The sequence below is a fragment of the Thermobia domestica genome, chromosome 8 (genome assembly GCF_964235325.1).
Source record: "Thermobia domestica chromosome 8, izTheDome1.hap1.1, whole genome shotgun sequence".
NCBI lineage: Eukaryota > Metazoa > Arthropoda > Insecta > Zygentoma > Lepismatidae > Thermobia > Thermobia domestica.
Genome location: NC_137461.1, coordinates 192,797,823 through 192,819,403, shown reverse-complemented (window position 1 = coordinate 192,819,403; position 21,581 = coordinate 192,797,823).

The following is a 21,581-nucleotide window of genomic DNA, read 5'->3' as shown; positions in this document are numbered from 1 at the left end:
AATATTGCACATTTACAAATAAAATGAGGGGCCCTGGCTCCCTCAGTCCCCCCAGGATCTCTCACTACTATATTATTGCATAATAATATCTGAGTTGATATTTTTTCGAGTTTTTTCCTTTTAGTATTTTAACCTACATAAACACAAAGTCGGATAAACAGACTGCTAGAAACAGCATTTGTTTTCTTATGAATAGCTTATTGATTTATCTCTTACAATCCGCTTTTCAACTTCAGTACTGTTAAGATCCGTCTTTTGTTAAGGTAGCATCGAGGAAACATAATATGTGTATAGTATACATGGTGAGTTAAAATGCTTTCATATTCTGAAAGAGGTCATTTGTTCTGTTTTTAATGTGTGAAAAGCTTTCCTCCCCCTGAAAGTAATGTTCCCCTAGAACAACCTGTTGGTTACACCCCTGATTATCCTTTAATAAAAGTGGAGTTCCATTTCCAAATCGAAGAAAAATCCACTGGAAATTAGACGGGACTCAACGCTCGTTTTACTAATTGTTTTATATGGAAACCTTTCAAAGCGTGTATCATGACAACCAGTTATCATAAAAAGATGTAGTTTTCACGTATGTGTTCGTAATTCTTTTCTCTACTTCGTAAAGTGAGCAGTTAATGTGCTAATACAATATTTCTAATAAGCGCCTCTGCTATTGTCAAGATTCGCAGTAGCGCGAGAAGTCAGCGTGCAGAACTGCTTGTCGCGAATTGTCAACACCGCTCAAAGCCAATTGGACGCCGCGTAAAGCCAACTCAAGGCCATGCCGCTTCTCATCTGAAATATGTTGTACACTTATAGCTCCATGCAAATATGAACTATCTTAATCATTTCTAATGCATCGTGCGTAATTGTAAATATATTTATTCATAATGAGTACATCAAACTCACTAAAACTTTGAAAAATGTATAACCTGACCAGGATAGCTGTGCGGTTTTGGGAGGATGGCGCTGCTGTTGTGTTTACATCAGTTTCTTGGCAAGCGCGGTGGGACAGGGGAGCGGAGAGTTTCACTTTGCAGTGTATCCAACAGTTTTTTAAAGTTGCAGTTTAGATGTTATACATAGTCTAATCTCTTTACGCTTAATAAAAAACGCCGTAACTTATCTATGTATTGTAGTGAACCATTCCTGAAGTAATGCAGATGTATTGTGAATAGTGATATATGAATGGAAATTACCAATTTAAGAACAACATAACACAGTTGACAATTCAGTGAGCTTCTACCGTGTATTAAGCAGAATGTATAAAAATTGATTACGTTTTATTCGATTTCATTATAAAACAGTAGCAGCCTGTAAAACGCAGGAATGACAATGTCCAGTGGCGTATTTAGGGGGGGCTTCCGGACTTAAGCCCCCCGAAATCTTACTTACTATAGTAAAGTATACGAAAAATTTTCACATTTTCAGGCAAAGTCCCCCCCCGAAAGTTAGCAAAGCCCTCCCCGAAATAAAATCGTAAATACGCCACTGACAATGTCAGTGGCGAAATTTTAATTTTGGGTTGATAGCGTAGAGTTTTGCGCAATATCTTGTAACTGTAAGTTTAAATCAAGTTAAGGTTAACCCTTTCCGGATCCTGGCTTTTTGGGCTATTTTTTAGACTTTCAGTCAAGCAGCTACTGTATCGTCACTATTTATCCTAGGATCATGGTTCATACCTCATTCTCTTCAGAATAGAGCTGGCTTTCGAATGGTACTACTTGCATGCTATCTTGAATAGTAAGGGCGGGATAATTTTTATAAAAAATTCCCACAATGCCCCAAAGTACCATAAAACACTATGATCTCAGGGAAAAAAAATCCTGAGACATCCCTAATTACCCTAGGACTATAATCCGCCAATCATTCTCTTCAGAATAGAACTGTCTTTCAGGCGGTACCATTCACATGTCTCCATCGTGTATCTAAGGCGGGAAATTCCTGAAAAAAAGGATTTTTGGGCAAATTTTCCCTTTTTTCAACTTTTGCCCCTCTGGACCCCCTGTTTTTACGCAGAAATCGAAAAAAAACTTTTGGTAAATACTACTCGGTGGACTGAATGTTTGTGCAAAATTTCAATCTTCTACGTGAAAAAATAGGCCCGCCAGAAAATATTTCCCTACCATGCCCCACTTTTACCCTATACAGAAGTATATTTGGGTAAAAATTCCCTGAGACATCCCTAATTACCCTAGGATAATAATTCGACCGTCGTTCTCTTCAGAATGGAACTGCCTTTCAGACGGTATGACTCACGTGGTCCTATCATGTATGTAAGGCGGCAAAATGACGAAAAACGGGATTTTTGGGGTAAAATATCCCTATTTTTACCCCTTTGCCCCTCTGGTTCCCCCCTGTTTTAGCACTGACATCGGAACAAAAAAATCTGGTACATACTACTCCGTGGACTGAATGTTTGTGCAAAATTTCAATCTTCTACGTAGAAAAATAAGCCCGCCAAAAAATATTGAACATACGCTTAGAAAATGAGAAAAGAAATTTTTGATTTATGACGTCATCACCTCCTATGTCTGGAAGCAGGACGGTCTGAAACCATACGTAATGTCTTCTGCAAGGCCTCTGGACTTGGAAAACAGAAAAAAACCCGGACGAAAAAGCTCAAATAGAAGAGAAATAACGCAATGTACCATGAAAAGTGCATATGGTACAAATTGTACCATAGGATCCCGAAGGGGTTAAGGCTCATGATGCTGCTGTTTAAGTGTATGTTTATCGATTGACAAATAAATTATTTTTTCGAGTTTTAGCCAGGGAGGAATCTCGAAACGTTTCCTCTCGAGAACTGTGAAAGTCCTTTCCGCTGGTCTATTGGCCAGCTCATGTGCTTTTATTCTATGTGGTTCTGGGTTTGATTCCCATTGAGAGAACAAAATTTAATTTTACAATCTTTCACTTTCATTAATCATTTGTCTCCTCTAGCATAAACAACAATCATGGGATGTTAAAATAAAGAAATTTCATTTTTTGTTCGAGAAATGTGAACCCTTTGGGGGAAAAGGAGGTGAAGAAATTTTTCCTTCATATTTTAAAGATTTATGGGATTGGATAGCTTGCCTTTAGGGATTGATTTGTACAATTTGGTTCAGTGCACCCTTCTTTTAGGATCATTATAGAAATCCAACCCTTTGGTAGAGTTCGAATAAAAGTATTGATAAAACATCAGCGTATGGGTAGTGTAAGAGTAAGTATCATTGCTTCAGCACACAATAAATTTTATTTATGAGAAAAGAAATTACATCTGGACTAACTCTGAATTTCTCTCAGGTTTTAGCTATCAGGTCACAAAGAATTAAATCTACTAACTGTTTTCACACACAATATAATTTTGAAACTTGGGAGCCTAGTGTTATATTTGTGTCTGTAGTATATAATAATGCTGATACGTTATTCTGTTGAACATCTTAAAGGTATTTGTCGATTGACTTCAGAGGACTGAGTTTAGCCCGTAAACACAAGTTGCCTATAGTTCAAACATATCAGATGTACGGTCTTGTTTAATAAAACCTGCTCCTCCCTGTCCTCTATCTGAAAAGTCCTATATTGTTATTCACATATGAAATTCAAAGGCAAAGTCAGTCGTCTTTATTCAGTTGTATTTTTATTTCAAGTGTAAGTATTAAAATGCGCTACGTATGGTTGCAAGAGGTTGGGTGGCTTTTTTTAAAAATATTGAACTGACATATCTAACATTGGCACTCATCTTCTTTATAAATTGATGTAAGAAACGGCCGATTGATTTCCAGCCAATTACTTCATCACCGGTATTTTTGAGCAATGAGATAACAATGGAGGACAAACTTCGTTCTTTCCAAACTTGATACTTTGAAAAACTTATGAAAGTGGTTTTGTTATTCAAATACATATTCGCTCTAATCAATTTCAGAAGTAACATTAATCTTAGAATAACGTAACGACTGTAAGACTTACCCTGAAAATGTATTTTGTATATTTTCTTTTTTACGTAATTCAGAGATTTTGTCTGAATTTTACTGGAGTTATAAGGAACCTTCAATTATCAGGCACCCCATTTTAATCTCTCCCCCTCCGCCGTCAATGCAACACTTCTAACCGTCTCCCCAGGGGTCCTGGGTCCACCCCTGATTGAGATGGTACATAAAAATAACTTTGTCTAATCTCTGTCATTATTTAGCATGGTTTAGTATTTTTTTTTTAAAAAAACGATATTTCTGCCACACTTTGAAAACTTTATTTGAAAGTTTTCAAAATGTGGCAGAAATATCTTTTCTTAAATTACTAAAGCATGCTAAATAATGACAGAGATTAGACAAAATTATCTTTATGTACCATCTCAATCAGGGAGTGGACCCAGGATCCCTGGGGAGACAGTTAGGAGTGTGACGGTGAAAGATTATCAGTTCTCTCTCTCACCAAACTTTTGAAGTACATCCGAATATGATGTCAATGCAAAAGAATTTTCTTACTCAAGACCCCGATCGCTCCGCCCCTGACTTGAGCATATGCGTGAAGTGGTTTATTACGAACAAGACAGAAAGAACTGTGATAGATTGGTTACAGAACTGTGATAGGTTGATTACAGAACTGAGATGGATTGATTACAAGTAGTCCGGTTAGAAACACTGCTGCTTGCATTTTAGTTCCAAAACCGGCCGCCCGCACTCGTTCGCTGGTTGTGTTATACTTGAAATTACAATTTATTATCTACAATTTGAGATGGCATTTATATTTACAAACAAAAAAGAGGAAAAATAAAAGATTTTTACTCGATAAAAATTTCTTTTGAAAATTTACCTTAGTTTAATAATTAACATCAAATAATCAATTTCATTTTACGTAATTAGGCATTTAGAAGATAAAAATCCATGTATATTTGCTCAAGTTATAGGAACAAATGTGAGAGAGTAACGAATTTTTGTGCCGCCATCTTTAGACGCCATTTTGAGCATGAAGCCAGCGTGGGATCGATGGGGACTTTTAGTATGTTTTAAGGTTTAGTTTGAAATACCGATACTGAGAAATTCAGCTTTCATTTAATTAGTCCGATACGACCTCTATATTTTGCTTATCTTCCCAGGAGTATTATAAGCAATCAAACGCATTTTCTTGTTATTGTTTCCAGAGCAAATCTGACTGAGTGACTCGAAGATAAACTTCCACTTTGTTGCTATTCCGAAGTCCATACGTTGATCTTGCAGGAAGGGAAGAATCAAAGAAGACTGCCTTTCTAGCTACTAAATAAAGCTTCGGCTACGGTTGCCAAATGCAGAGCATGTTTTAAACAGCTGTAGTGGAAGAAAATTAATTTTTAACTAGCACTTTCTAACGTTGCCTTAACAAGAAAGACACTAAAAGTAAACATATAATATTAAAAATAACACAAATATGGATGAATTTTGAAATGTGTGAAATAAATAGTTTTAATAAAACTTTCGGATGAAATATGCCATCTCATATGTGGAAGTCTATCACTTCCCAGATGTTAAGACACAGCCTTAGCATCGGAAATGAAGTTTTAAGGTAGTTTTAAGGTAGAACATGCTGTTTATAATGTATTTTAAATAAAAGTTGCGCCTTTTTAAATATTATTGTTGTTAATGGATCAATTTTCTAATGAAATGTGATGATTACAAGCACGAATGATTTTATGTTTATCGATTTTTTCTGAAGTTCATGTATATGCCGCTCCCTTCTTGCTTCCATTGCGTTTAAGAACTTGAAAGAGCGTGAGGCGAAAAGCGAACGTAAAACAACACGTGGCAGATCCAACATTGTTAATCTTGTTAGTGAGGTAAGGTAAAAGTGAGTGAATCAAACAGCAAGTTTCAACTGGATCCGAATTCGAAGTTGGACCTGAACACACACACACACACACAAAAAAAAAGTTCTTTACAAGTTTTCCTATCACTACCTTATGTATTTACTGCTGCTTTCGTACAGGAATCTCAGACAGATCAGCAGCTATGATAGCGACTGTAGCTCTTCAAGATGCCGACCGGTGTTGTCACTTCGGAAGACGCTATTTACATAATTGATAAATTTAAAAAAAAAAGTCGTAGGGAGAAGGAAATGCTAGAGCCTGTGCCCTCGGAAACTATGCTAACTATACTTTGGCCCCACCCCTGCTACCCGCTGACAAAGGAAACCCTCCCTTTGCGTAGGGAAAAGAAGTGAATGATCTCAGCTGTGTTGCCAATTTGTCATTCAGTCGTTTGGTCTTGACGAGTGGAGATCGTAGATTACTTAGAGTGGCTAACAAGACAGAGCACAGCGAAGTCCATGAAATAATTCATTGTGGCAACGCTTCCGCATCCAACAACTGAAAGATCTCGGCTGCAGCAACTTGTCCCTCCTCTTTCGAGAGAGGCACGGGAAATCATATATTGACAGCAGCGCCAGCAAGGGCACAGTACAAATAAAAAGGCTCTAGTCTGTGATTTGGTGAAAGACAGTCGTACGAAATATGGACTTCACAGCCTTCATTTCGATGGACGGAAAGGAGGAAGTTGAAAAAAATTCTATAGAGGAGAGATACAAGAAGAGCACTATGCGTTTGTGAAAGAACCCAGTCGGACATGTTTCGCTTTCAGGGCATGCAGACAAAGTAGCAAAAGCGATCTCTAGTTTCTTGAACAAAGTGGAACAGATACTTCACAACTACTTTCATTGAGATGCGATAGAAATAATATTAATACAAGTAGATTTAGTGGAATAATGTTATATATGGAGGAAAAGTTGCAGAGGATATGAGTTGCAGAGAATTGTGTGTCTACTTCATATGAACGAACTTCCTCTCCATCACCTACTAAATATTTTGATGGGGCATCTACCAGCCGAAAGACACTATCTGGTCCGAGTGGAGAAAAATATTGACTGCCTGTTAAATATTACCTGTAGTTTCTTCCGAATCTATTGAAGTTCAAGGTCTTGATCAATGATTTGAGTAATTGTCAACAATACCTACTAAGCATTCGTTGAGCTGTCTCTAGTGACATATCATCGTCAGACCTATCAAAGAAAACCCCTACACTAATTATACAATCTCGTTGGCTAATAGCTTCGGCAAGATAACTGTAACTTTACGTAAGTACCCTTGCACTTGAAGAAGTGTTACGTTGTCTGTTCCAGGATGTTATTCCAGTTTATGCCCTTTTGTACTTTGACATTAAGTTACACCTATCGTGATGTGACGAATCCCGACACTTACGGATCATCGTTGAGTTGGCCCAACTTTTCCAGAAGACATGAAACAAATTTTCCACTCATCCGTACGTGTTAATGGATGTTTCTCTCGTCCTGAAAATCTCCTTTCATCCATGGTAACTGGCAAAATCAGCGATATTAGGACATTGAAATAGAGAAGTATCAAGAAATGCCGACAACAGAAAAGATGAGGCTTACGGGAGTTCACTGCCCCGAATCAACTTTACCTTAGTCGATTAGTGCGACATGATCGATTGGTTTTCCACCTAGAAACTACTGCTGACTATGTCGATAACGACCGAAAACGCAGTCATGATAGATTACAAAATTACGCCATTTCTGTACCATACTCAAGCTTCTGAGAGAATCGTACGTGTAGTAAAGGAGGCTTCGAGATTACTTTGTGGACCCGAGAAAGGATACAGTCACATCAGGGAAAAGCTATGGTTGCCATTCGTCCCGGAAAACCCAGTACCGTCACGGAATCGAGATCTGCGTCCCGGAATCCTGAAAATATTTCTCGGGACGCTTAAATGTCTCGGATTTCAGCGAAAAAGAAAGGAAGAGAATATTATAGTTTGCTTTTTTTCGGTGGCGTGTTGTTTGCCACGATTTTGCCACAGCCTTTGCATTCCGATCTTATCAGATCTGATTATCATGAAGATTCACACAGACTTGAAGAAAAAGGAAGGGTTGCCAGGCACTTTTGTTTTTGATCCCCTGGAACAAGTGTTAAGTGTTCTCGCCTTAGGGATGAGAGAGGTCTCATTAGACTCATTGCTGAAAAAGAACATTAAGTTCCAAACAAACGAACACAAAACATCATAATATCACAATAGCTTAGTAAATTTATATAATAGCATTTTCTCTTTTAATGAAGTTCTTAATATCACTTGTTACATAATGTTCTATATTTCGTTATGCTACGCGACTAAAGAATTGGATTTTATATACAGGGTGAGTCAAAAGTCCGTGGACACCTGCATAAGTTTGAAAATTGATGGGAAAAGTAAAAAGTGATGATAAGAACAGAGGTTTAATGAGAGGCCGCAACTTTTGGAGTGTATGTCATTCATGGCCGCCATCTTGAAATCCGCCATTTTGGATTCAAGTCAATTTGTTTTAAATGGGAAGGGGGGTGTATGACACATCAAATAACACTAGCTTGAGCTCAGGAATTTAGTGGTGTAATTTGTTTTTTCTATTTTGTACAGTTCAGAAGTTATTAATGTTCAAATGTGGGAAAATACCTTGATACTGAATGCTACAACACAAGTTCTACGTGTTGTCCATCCCGTGAGTCGCTGCAACCACTCTGACTGCACACGGAGGAAAATGTCTCCTGAAATTTGGTCACAGGCTTGTTGGATGGGTTCCTCCAGGTGTCTCAAATCACGGATTGTCTCAGCATACACTATCTGCTTAAGATGTCCCCATAGATAAAAATCAAGGGCCGTTAAGTCAGGGGATTTGGCGGCCACTCCACGGGACCACGGCGACCAATCCACTTCCCTGGTAGTTGTTCATCCAACCATTCACAGACACCAAGTCCATAGTGTGGAGGGGCTTCATCGTGCTGAAAATAAGATGGGAAAATTCCGTCAGCGTTCAGTATGGCAACGAAAACAAGGTCCTGCAGCAGCATCAGATACTTTAGTGGAGTTAAGGTGTTGTAAATGAAAAATGGCCCAATGATGCGGGTGTCCTATATGCCACACCACACCATCACCTTCGCTGGACTATGTTCCCGACTCGGGTCAACCCAGTTCGAATTTACGTCACATCAGTATCGGCAATTATGTCGAGTAACCTCCCCGTTCAAAGTGAAAATACGCCTCGTCGCTGAACAGTATGCCCTTGGCAAACGCAGGGTCTAGTTCGTGTTGTTCAGTAACCCACATGCAGAACTCCAACCGGCGATCAGGGTCATCCTCATTCAGTTTATGTTGCATGTGCAGCTTGTAAGGATGCCACTGATTGGCGTGCAATATCCGGACAACGGAGGATTGGCTTATTGCGCATGCTAGGGACACACGACGGGTACTGAGTTTAGGACTTTTCACAAACGACGCAACAACCACTGTTGCAGTTTCCTCATTGGTGGCAGTCTTTGGTCGCCCACTACGTGCCGTATCTTGAACAGAGCCCGTCTTCCGGAATTTGGTGATCACGTGAGCCACCGTGCTGTGCGATATCGGTTCTCTGTCTGGGTGCCGTCTGTTTTAGTCAGCTGCTATTGTTCGGTAGCTGCGTTCCCCTGATGTAAGGATGATTTCGATCTTCTGTTCACGTGTCACACCCATTTTAGATCAGCTGGAAAAAAGAGAGAACTGGGTTAGTATCAAGGTAATTTCCCACCTTTGAACATTAATAACTTCTGAACTGTACAAGATAGAAGAAAAGAAAATTACACCTCTAAATTCCTGAGCTCAAGCTAGTGTTATTTGATGTGTCATACACCCCCTTCCCATTTTAAAAAAATGACTTGGATCCAAAATGGCTGATTTCCAGATGGCGGCCATGAATGACATACACTCCAAAAGTAGCGACTCCTCATCAAACCTCTGTTCCCATCATCACTTTTTACTTTTCCCGTCGATTTTCAAACTTATGCAGGTGTCCAAGGACTTTTGACACCCTGTACTTAAGAAAAATGAAATTAAATACTTCCGTTTTACGTCGAACGCTTATCCTTCCATGTGGGTAGTTACTTTTGTGCTCTATTTGATTTTTAGAGTTTGTAGTCTCAAAAGTTTTGTACCCATATGCCATCTAGTAGAAGAAATGAGACCCGTCACACATTTGTGTTTGATAATAATAATAATAATAATAATAATAATAATAATAATAATAATAATAATAATAATAATAATAATAATAATAATAATAATAATAATAATAATATACTTTTCATGGGAAATTAAAACTCCTATTACTATTTCTAACAATTGTTTTCAATGCATGAACGTATAGAAAATATTAAAAATGTAATTATCAAAACAAAACTATACTTCTAAAGATTAAAAGTAAAAGTTCTTATTTCACGAAGACCATTTATTTAACTCAGATTTATAGACACCATATTTTAAAATATTTCCTGATAGGATGAAAAAACAGCAAGCAAATAGGCCTATGTATAGAAAACCTCCATAAAAACAAATGAAAACGTAAGATCACACTTCAAACTGAGGATATGCAGATAATATTTCCTGGCATGACTATAAACGCGTAACAATACCGTTCTAATTTTTTTCAAACAACTCAAACTTTCCGATAACGCGGGCCCCTTGTTCATCCGGAAAGTGATCTGTGGACTCTCTTGCAATGCTACCTGAAATTTCACATTGTATTAAAAAATATATATACTAATTAGAATTACACTGACAAGAAAAAAAAATAAAAAATAATGCAATAAGTAATTTATTCTAAAGATACATGATTGATTCGTAGTGAACGAAATTTCAATTGAAAACATATTAACTTTCAAGACTGATTTTTAAAAAAAATAGAGAGAGAGAAGGTAATCTACTTGATAAATTCTTAAATGTGGGGTCACTAATGTGTCAAAAAGAGCAGAAAAGATGTGCTCACTTAAGTAAGTGGTAGGGAAAGGCATCAAATGTTGCAATACCTTTTTAGAAACTTCATCAAACAGAGCACACGCAACCAAAAGAAACAAAGGTCATTTTCTTTGAAAACTTTTTTCCGTGAAGTACCATACCACAAGATAGTTCCAATAGCTGTTCTTGGTCTGTGTTAGAGAGATTCATACCTTTTATGTCATGGATTTCTACATTAGTGAAAGAATTTTCGATCCAACCATTACCAGGTTGTGGGACAGGGAAATATTCTCGAAAGCTTGCAGCTAATGCTTTCAAGTAACCTACAAGTGTTTTGTGCATTTCAGTAAAGAGTTTTTTCACTTGAAGAGTCAATGAAATCCTTGAGCACTGAAAATGATGAATAGTTATTATTTTGTACTCGTACTGCCCACAGCTGCAGTTTCTTAGTCTTAAAAATATTTCTTGCATAACACCTGTGAGTTCCATTTTATTACAACACATTTCAACTTTTAGGCCTCGCGAACCCCCTGGCTAGGTCCCGCGGACCATACTTTGAGAATCACTGTTCTAATGAATACTCAAAACTAGGGTTACGGAATAGAAGCAGTAACCCAATAACGTATTTGTATTGTATGTATCATGTTTATAAATATAATAGATCTAGTTGTTATAGTCATCTAGCAACCCTCAGCTTATGAGTTGACTTTGTATAAATCTTATGATATAAGATAAATCAGAGAGAACAATACCGTGGCAAACAACACAAAAATCGAGTCGTGGTAAACTACACCGTGGCAAACAACACGTAATCCTTTTTTCACAGGATTAGGTACATAATTATGCTCTTCAACTTCTGAGTATGGCCACTCAAAAGTTGAAAAAAAAAAACTTGAATACATAAAACATGGATTTAATTAAGTTCACGATATAATTACTTTGACGTTGAAAGAAGCATTCATTTCATTGAGCCAGGGACAAAAGGATTTAGTGCTCAATATAATTATCTTTAGTACTCTGTTTCAATCTACACCTTGCTTCAGAAATATTTTAATCAATAATCCCTGACCGATACTTTTGGTACTTTGGTAGTTTTATATTGATAGACGTAATAGATACAAGGGAAAAGCTTGTATACCAATACACGCTTTTCTCTCATACCTATCTTTTCTATCAATACAGACCTTGGTACACACATTTCTTTCCCCCTATAGTATTTTTCGATCAATTTAAATTGTGTGCTTTTACACGAGGCCACTCCAGAGAGGTCCAAAGTTGGTGGGAGCGATTTCTGGAGGGAATTTTCCCGACATTCTCCCAATTTTCCCCGTTCAACTACGCTATGGGCCCCAATACATAGCAGCACCTTTGGAAAGCTTGTATCATGCTGAAGAGAATGAACTATAAACCACGACTTTCCAATGAACAGTGTTGATGTAATAGCATTTCACTGCGAGTATACGATTTTCCTTACAATAACAGGGTTAATGGGCTCCATGGACTTACTCCGTTGTCCATGGCATCTATTCTTTTTTTTTTTTTTTTTGTGCATAAACATATCTTTGCTTATCGAATGGCCTAGCTTTGATTCAGATGTCCCGATGACACGATCATGTCCATTCCTTGTAAGTTAAATGACTTCACAAGTGAGTTTTTGAAGCCAGTAACGTAGGCAGAATTTTATAACGGGGTTAGGTTGAAGCTTCCAAGCTCACATCGTTTTAGGATTTTTGTGTATCTTAATATGATACATGTACATGTATATTTTTCTTACCCGGAAACTCCATTTTGCATAGGCCACTCCCTGGAGTTATACTAAATAAATTGTTAAAATGGAATATTTAAATATTAGCTGAAATGCCCGTTCTTGACACGGTTAGAATATATTTATGAAAAATATTATTATTTCACTTTGACGGTAGAACTTAGGGGAAGGGGAGGGAACGAAGATGGATATAAAAAATAAATAAAACTTAACAACTCTTGAACCAAATGACCAATCTCCATCAAATTTTTAACATAGGTGAGAATTGGACCTGGGGTGTTTTCATCATTTCACTTTGACGGTGCGAATTAGGGGAGGGAGAGGGGGATATATATATATATATAATGGCGGATCCAGGACATGATGAAGGGAGGGGCAAAACGATTGTTTACTGCTTTATCCAGTGTAAAGCAGGATTGAAGCCCATTTTATCCAGTGTGTATCTGAGCGTCAAGGGGGGCTATAGTCCCTATAGCTCCCCCTGGATCCACGTCTATATATATATATATATATATATATAGATAGATAGATAGATAGATAGATAGATAGATAGATAGATATAGATATAGATATAGATATAGATATAGATATAGATATAGATATGAAAATGACAGTTACTGTCGTTGTGACTTCATCCCTATTAAGCCACTCGACCGATCTCAATAAAATTTTCAATATAGATGAAAATAGATTCGGACCTGGCATGTTCTTTTTTTCTTTCTTTCTTTTTATCATATCATTTTGACAGTGCAACTTAGGGGAGGGAGGGGGTAAATATTTAAAAATGATCGAAAATAACCGATATTAGTGTCGAATCCATAGTTTCCGGGGTCGCTGTGAAGAACAGTGGCACTTCCGATGGCATGCTCTGCAATATGAGTAAGGGGGATATATGTATAAAATCATCAGAAATGACTGATATTAGTGCCGAATTCACAGTTTCCGGGGTCGCTGAGTTGAACAGTGATACTTCCGATCTCGTTAAAATCCAAATTCAGCCCCGTAACTTGGGAGAGGGAGACGGAGAAGATATAAAAAATATCGCAAATGACCAAAATCAGTATTGAGTTTATAGTTTTGAGGGTCGCTGAAATGAACAGTGAAACTTCCGATGTTCTTTAAATCCAAATTCAGCCCCGCAGCTTGAGGAAGTGGGAGAAGGAGATGTATATATATATATATATATATATATATATATATATATATATATATATATATATATATATATATATAAATAATCGATATCAGTGTTGAATCCATAGTAGTTTCCGGGTCGTTAAAATGAACACTGATACTTCCGATGCTGCCCCGCAACGTGGAGTAGGAGGGGTATATATATACAAGGGCGGATTCAAGGGGGGCTAAGGGGCTATAACCCCCCCTTGACGCCCAGGTTTACACTGGATAAAATGGGTTTCAATTCTGCTTTACACTGGATAAAACGGCAAATTATGGTTTAGCCCCTCCCTTGATCATATCCTGGATCCGCCACTATATATATATATATATATATATATATATATATATATATATATATATATATATATATATCATCGCAAATTGCTGATATTAGTGCCGAATCCATAGTTTTCGGGGTCGATGAGATGAACAGTGACACTTCTGATGCCGTTTAAATTCATACTCAGCTCTGCGACTTGGGGTGGTGGAGATATATAAAAATAATAGAAAATGACTGATGTCAGAGAGCGCTTTAGTAATAGTAAAAAGTTATTGACTAACGGAGCATACTACTATGTTTTCTTAATTTAACCTAGCGAAGCGAGTAATTGACACGCTAAAACACAAACAGATTCTTCATCTCGACATCTTTGAGTTATTCATGATGAGATTATTCCAAAATCCAAGCATTCAAGTGCGACTCCAGCTTCAATCCTAAGCAATGGTTTTGGAGACAAAATATAAAAATGGATAGTTCGTTTATTAGTCCGCTTTTTGATTAAGTGTAGATCACTCTATGCATCTCCGATGATGAACTTAACGTGAGCTTCGTCTCGTCTAATCAAGAGTAACTTCGAGATTATGTCAGTCTCTATCTGAATAAGTTATGTTCGTGTTTAGTTCTATCGCATAGATTTTGTCTGTTTCTATCCACTGAATCTTATCGATTGCCATCTTGAAAACTTTTGTTTTGTTTTGTTTTGTTTTGTTTATGAGGATTTTCGCTGAAGTTGTAAACCTAAATGCCCGTAGAATGACGTAAAACCACATACCGAAAGATGACTATTCCGAAAGAGGATTCCGGAACAAATTTCTGAATTTAGGAAATTAGAAAAAAATATGTTCGTTCCAGCTTTTCATAATGAGAACATTCGTTATATAACTAACGCTAGGTTCAGCACATAGAGCGAATTCACAGGCGAGATTATTTAATAATTCCTGAGATGGTGTTATAAATTATTTCTGTACAGTAATTTACAAATGTAATCAGTTTCGCATTTCCTTGCTGTTTCATAAAATTATCTCGCCAAAATGAAAATTAAATTTAACTCGAAAGAAAATCTACCTCAATAGTGACATAAGAAAAAAAACAGCTCAAAGTAGGCACTAAGTTCAAAGCTTCAATTGAAACAAGTCAGTCGCTTTTCCGTGATGGCGAAATATACAATCTCCAGTTCACTTTTATAATACAGTAGCTGAAATGCCCGTTCTTTGCACGAAAACCTTTTGTGAAATTATTCTCTGCAAAACTGTTAACCCCTTTCCCCTTAGGCCCTTAGGATATGCATTATGCATTTCAATGAAAGTGAAATGATTGATAAAATCCCAGCTTGACCCGAATCCTAACTATGTTCAAAAATTAGTTTTAAATGCTTGAAACGTTTGCTTGCTTTAGGCATTGTATGAATAAATACTATGAAATCAAAATACTGTACTTTAGAAATTGCTCTCTTCTCTCTATCCTTAGAGATTGAATTTTCGAAAACGATGGAGAATGTTGCCACATACTTTTAATGAGTTTATATGCCGAGTTATATCTTCCTAAGATGACATGCTCCTGAGCTACTCTATTTTTAACATATACAGGGTGTCCGAAATGGGACTGACGGTTTTTAAAAGTTTATAGTTTTAATATGGTCAGAGATACAGAAAAAAAAACATTCATATTGAAGGAAAGCTCAAGTTTTGTTCAGCAAATTTTCATACTTGAACAACTACCAGTGACGGTGCTAGTATTGCCGATAAACAGAAATGGCGTCGGCAGTTGAAAAGGAGCAATTAGGTGGCCTCCACGCTTTTCTGATGTTACCCCTCTGGACTTCTTCCCTGTGGGGGTATGTGAAAGACTTTGTGTATTCTGGTGAAAAGGTGCATAACCTTAATGAACTGAAGAACGTATTAGGAATGCGATTGCTTCAGTAACACCTCAGATGTTACAGAATACGTGGAGAGAGATTGAGTTCAGGCTAGATATTGTAATAGTTACAAATGAAGCTCACGTGGAGTTACAGAGTTGGAATGACTTGTAAGAGCAAATAAACTTTTTGAGTTCTCCTTTAAAATGCATGTTTTTTCTTCTGTATCTCTGACCATATTAAAACTATACACTTTTAAAAGCCGTTAGTCCCATTCCGGACACCCTGTATTTTTAATCATACCTTAAAATAGGAATTTTAATGAAAGTAACATGGTAAAAGCCCGGCTTGAGGCAACTCTATTCAAAATCCATTTCAAATGATTTCCCCGTTTTTCCGTGATTTTGAGACAGACAACCTCGATGCCACTTCTATAAATACTGAGGAAAAAGATGGAATTTGCTTCCCTTCTCCGTCTTAAGAATGAAATTTTGAAAGTGACAGGACACATACCGGTACCCATTGTTTTTTATTATTATTTTAAGATATTATTATATACAAAGTTTCATCCCCTAACGTGGTGGGTTCCTGAGACATTCTATTTTTGGCATACACTTGAACTCCCTTAGGATACAAATTTTAATGAAAGTGGTATGACAATTGACAAAAATTCGACTTAAGGATAGTGCTAAGTATGTTCGAAAATGCATCTCAAACAATCAGTCAGTTTCCAGTGATGATGATGAGACAGACAACGTGGATTTGAAGGATGAGAAAATATTATAGAAATTGTCCCCTTTTCAAAACGCTAGGACACATGGCTGGTTATTTTTAATAAGGAGTTTATATGTCGAGTTTGATCTCCCTAACTCAAAAGGTTCCTGAGATATGGTATTTTTACATAAATTTTGAATTCCCTCTCCCGCTTTGAATATACATCAATAACAAAACTAGAAGAAATAAGAGAAAGGCGCCGTCCAGTGGAATCGTCTACCTCGACTGTTGTCCCTCCAGACATGTATTTAATATAAATCAAACACCATAAAACTATTCTTTAAGGTATTTTTTTTAAAAAGCTGCCCCACAAAAACTCTCTGTCCTCCCCCCAAGAAATTAAAACTGACATCGTCACTGACGCACATTTTAATAAAAAATCACATAAAAATCCAGTCCAAGGCAGATTCTAACTATATTCAAAATTTTACTTAAAAGGATTCAGCCGTTTTTCCGTTTTGATGTAGAAATCTTTAAGTTTAACGTCCCATGATTATGCCCTTTGGGCTCAGAGAGACGGATGATTAAGACAAGTGAACGATGATGGAAGAATTGCTGGAATGAAATTGTGGAAGGAAACAGGAGTACCCTAAGAAGGGTGCACCGACATTGCGCAAATTTTCCCACGCTTATCTGTTGACACAGATAAAGCCTTAATGAGCAGGCAACAAAATTGGAAATTGCGAAAAAAATCTTGTGCAACGTTGCCATCATTACCATAAGTATATCGACTAATAAAAACAGTCACCAAAATGCAAGTCGTTTTAACAAAAAAAAAAAAATACAAAGTAATGGATAACAATAGCATTTTCAGTCATCTATATTATATGTGTGCAATGGCGTCGTTAGAGAGGGTGACTGGGGAATGTGTCCCAGTCATTCATTTTCCGTATCATATCTAACTGTAAGATTAAAACTGTAAGAATATAGTTATTGAAAGCAAATAGTTTTGAAATACTGTAAGGAAAACAAACATATATAAAATAAACAATATATATAAATATTTCTAGAAGTTCTCTTGAAATATCGTGAACAGACGTTCGACCAATCAGAAATAAAGATTTGTCTATATCTTCCAGTTTTGGCCAATCAGAAACAAGCACTTGTATACATATTTCAGGTGTGTCTACCACATATCTTAATAACTATCCTTTCACCTTTCTATAAATGATACTTAGATTTGCATTTGCGTCTTAGTTGTTCTTAGGTGCTGTGAGAAACATTTGTTATATATTACCTAGGTATTATCGTATAAATTGTTACGAGAATGAGTGGTCAGTGTATTAGAGATAAATAGGGCCCCTTGGCAAGAAAGCTCGCCCCCTTGAGTGATGCAGCAACTTATATCTACGTGTACCTCCTACATGCAGTTAGAATTCTAAAGCAGCATGTCGAATGTTGTGTCTCGCCGCGGTTTTCAACGAACTTAAAGAGTTCTGGTTTGGCCAATGGCCACCAATTAATATTGCTACCAAAGTGTTTACCATCCTCTTAGGTATTGATTAAGACCAATATCGTCTCTCTATGAATTACCGTTCCCATGATATTGGCCAAAAATGGCCGATTTCCAGAGATTTAAGGAGCATTATTTGAGGAACCGTAAGTCATAGAGAGGTCATATTGGTGTTGGTCAATATCTAAAAGGGTGGTAAATATTTTGGTAGCAAATAGTAACCGGTGGCCACTGTGCAACTGGCCATCAATTAATATCAGTACGAAAATGTTTAATGTTCTATTAGGGATTAACACTGATATCATCTCTCTATGACTTACCGTTCCCGTGATACTGACTAAAAAAGTTCGAATTTCTAGATATTTAAGCAGTCATATCTCGAGAACTATAAGTCATAAAGAGATGATATTTTGTTAATTTTTGCGAGAAAGAGAAGAGGGTGCGGATAAAAAGATTTACCTTTACATCTAGGAACAATTACAGCTATCCTTCCCGCTAGATCTCTCCATTCTTTTAAAGTTCGTTCTGGCAATGCTCTTAGAGCATTCTCAACTGTTTTATCCTGAAGATATTTACCGGACAGTGTACATTAGAAAGGTTTTGGACCTGAAATTGGTTTGTGGGCCTGAAAAGGGCCTCAGTTCTTTAATTACTGTGTATTTGCTTCACTCCCAGAGAGATAACAAAGCGTTTCCGTTAGCCGACTGTCGGCAAAGCGTGTTCAACGTATATGGCCAGAGCAAATGTTGAAAACATTCTCAAGATGGGTGCTGGTCCCTCCTTTGTTTGGACACGAATGAGGTTCGTGAACTGTACGTTTTGCTGTTTTAATGCATCTCTGATGTTATCTATGTTGGTTGTGGTTGGAACACCTTCTTCAGGAAAGCAATGCATCTCAGCAATTCTTCTCTGCAAAGCTTATTCTTCTCCGTTGTGCACTCTCCCAAATGTCACCAGCAACTGTATGTCAGACCTCCTCAGGTTCTGTTAAAACCCCGAACGAATTGCGGATATAATAAACCAATAATAGAACAAGCCAATGAGGAACGAGAATCACAACGAGCCAATCAGGATCGAGAATTAATCGCAAGTTTTAGTGAGGAGGGTAATATAAACAGGAAGCAATAAACTGGAGAAACATAAGTGAAACTTTCAGAATGGAGTTTACATTGACGAAAACAGAAAAAGGTGTACCTTGTGTATTAATGGGAGGCTTTAAGTATCGTTTCTTTCGCCAAGGAAAAAAAGGCTCAAATTGGAGGTAAGTTAATGTAGTACATAATTTTTGCATGTATATAAGCCTATAGCTTGCTAAGTTATGCAAAGCCTACATTAGTATTTTCAGTAGTCAGCTTGACCTATATTTTAGTAAGTTCTGTAAGCCTATATTAGTATTTATGCTAGTCAATAGGATCCATATATGCTTTGTTAAAAGATGTAACACACTATTAGTATTAATGTCGGGAAGTTGGACCTATATTTTGTTAAGTGATGTAACCTATATTAATATTTATGCCATTCAGTTGCTTCTATACTTTGTTAAGTAATGGAAAGTTACATTAATATCCATGTCAGTCAGTTGGGTCTATATTTTGTTAAAATATGTGTCTAGTCCCTATTTTAATATTTATGCCAGGCAATTTGTCCTATACTTTCGTAAGTGAATAAGTAAGCCTGCATTAGTATTTATGTCAGTCAATTGGACCTATACTTTGTTAAAAGGTGATGGAAGATATAACATTTTTGCCAGTGAAATAGTGAATACATTTTTCTTTAAATAGTAAGTTTAGAACACGTGATACGATTTAATTATTATTTCCTTTCTTTCAGATGTACTAAGAAAAGCTGTAATGCTAGTATAACAATGGATGAAAATACAAGTGAAGTTTTAGAAAGGAAAGATATTCATAATCATTGTGAAGATGAAGATGGTGTTCAACGGCATTTTCTTAGAGAGAATTGTAAGCGACGAGCCACTGAACAATTGAACGAGAAGCCAAATAAAATTATAAGGCAGGAAGTTTCAAAATTGGAACATCATGACACACTTGATCATAAAGAAATTAAAAGATGCCGAGACGTTATTTATAAAAATCGAAGAAAGGTGACTCCTCGTCTACCCAGAAACACCGTAGAGGCTATACAGCAAATGGTTCAGAAGCAGGATGATATAGCAATTGACGGAGAAAGATTCATCTTTGTTGATGATGAAGCTAATATAATTCTTTTCACGTGTAAGAAAAATATCGAGTAAGTATAATTTCATTTATAACCATTAACTTTGAAATGAGTTTCATTTACAGCATCAAGAAGTAGAATAGGAAGTAGTTGCTTGAACAGAAAAGTTCCTTTTTCCGTCTTATTTCCAAATTATAGTAAAATAGTTTTTTTTTTTTTTTTTTTGATTCTCACAAAATATATCGTAACATAGCATTTCACCTAACGATATGACACTACAGTCTTGTTTACTATTTTCTTTTCTGACACTAATCTTATTTTCTTTTCAGTTTTCTGTGTGAGTTCAGCGGGTTAGAAGTATTTGCAGATGGAACTTTCACTTATGCTCCTAAGCATTTCACACAGTTATATACAATACATGCATATAAAAATGGATATTATCTACCTCTATGTTTTGCATTTTTGCCGAAGAAAGACAAGAATACGTATGTGGCCATGTGGAAGATGATAAGAAACTTAGACAGTAGATTCGACTTGAAAATCATTTACGTTGATTTTGAAACAGCTGCTCACGAAGCCATCAAGAATGTGTTTCCAAATTGTGACATTCGTGGCTGCAGATTCCATTTGGGACAAACATGGTGGCGGAGGATTCAAGCCGACAATGATCTGCGACAAGCATATATGGATCCAAAATCTGAACTAGGTATTATTGATATTATTATGGTCTATTATTCTTTATTATTAATTTAATAATACCATGTGGACTTTGTTTTGTTATATATTAATACAGAATACAGTTGAAAATAGAATCTTATTCTGTTTGACTGAAGAATCTTAATTCAGTCACCATTCTTAAAAGCAAATAAACTGCTGTTCTAATAATGTACGAAATGAAGAAATTATAAAGCCAACAGTAAGATCCATCAATTTCACTACTTTCCCAATGCTTGCTTATTCTAACAAATTATTATTATTATTATTATTATTATTATTATTATTATTATTATTATTATTATTATTATTATTATTATTATTATTATTATTATTATTATTATTATTATTGCTTTTCTTACAGGTTCATGGATAAAGGCATTTTTTGGGTTGCCATATTTACATCCAACAGAAGTATCAGATGCCTTTACTCAACTAATATCAATGACGCCGGATGATACAGGGCATAAATTTTCCGATTACGTCCTAGAAAACTACATAGAAGACGGTTGCAAGTAAGTAGCTTCCTTTTGAATTTCATCTATAGTAGCACATGCTTCAATAACTCTTAATACTGCAAAAACTGTTGTCCTAGTTTGAACACAACATTAATGGTTGTGCTGATATGG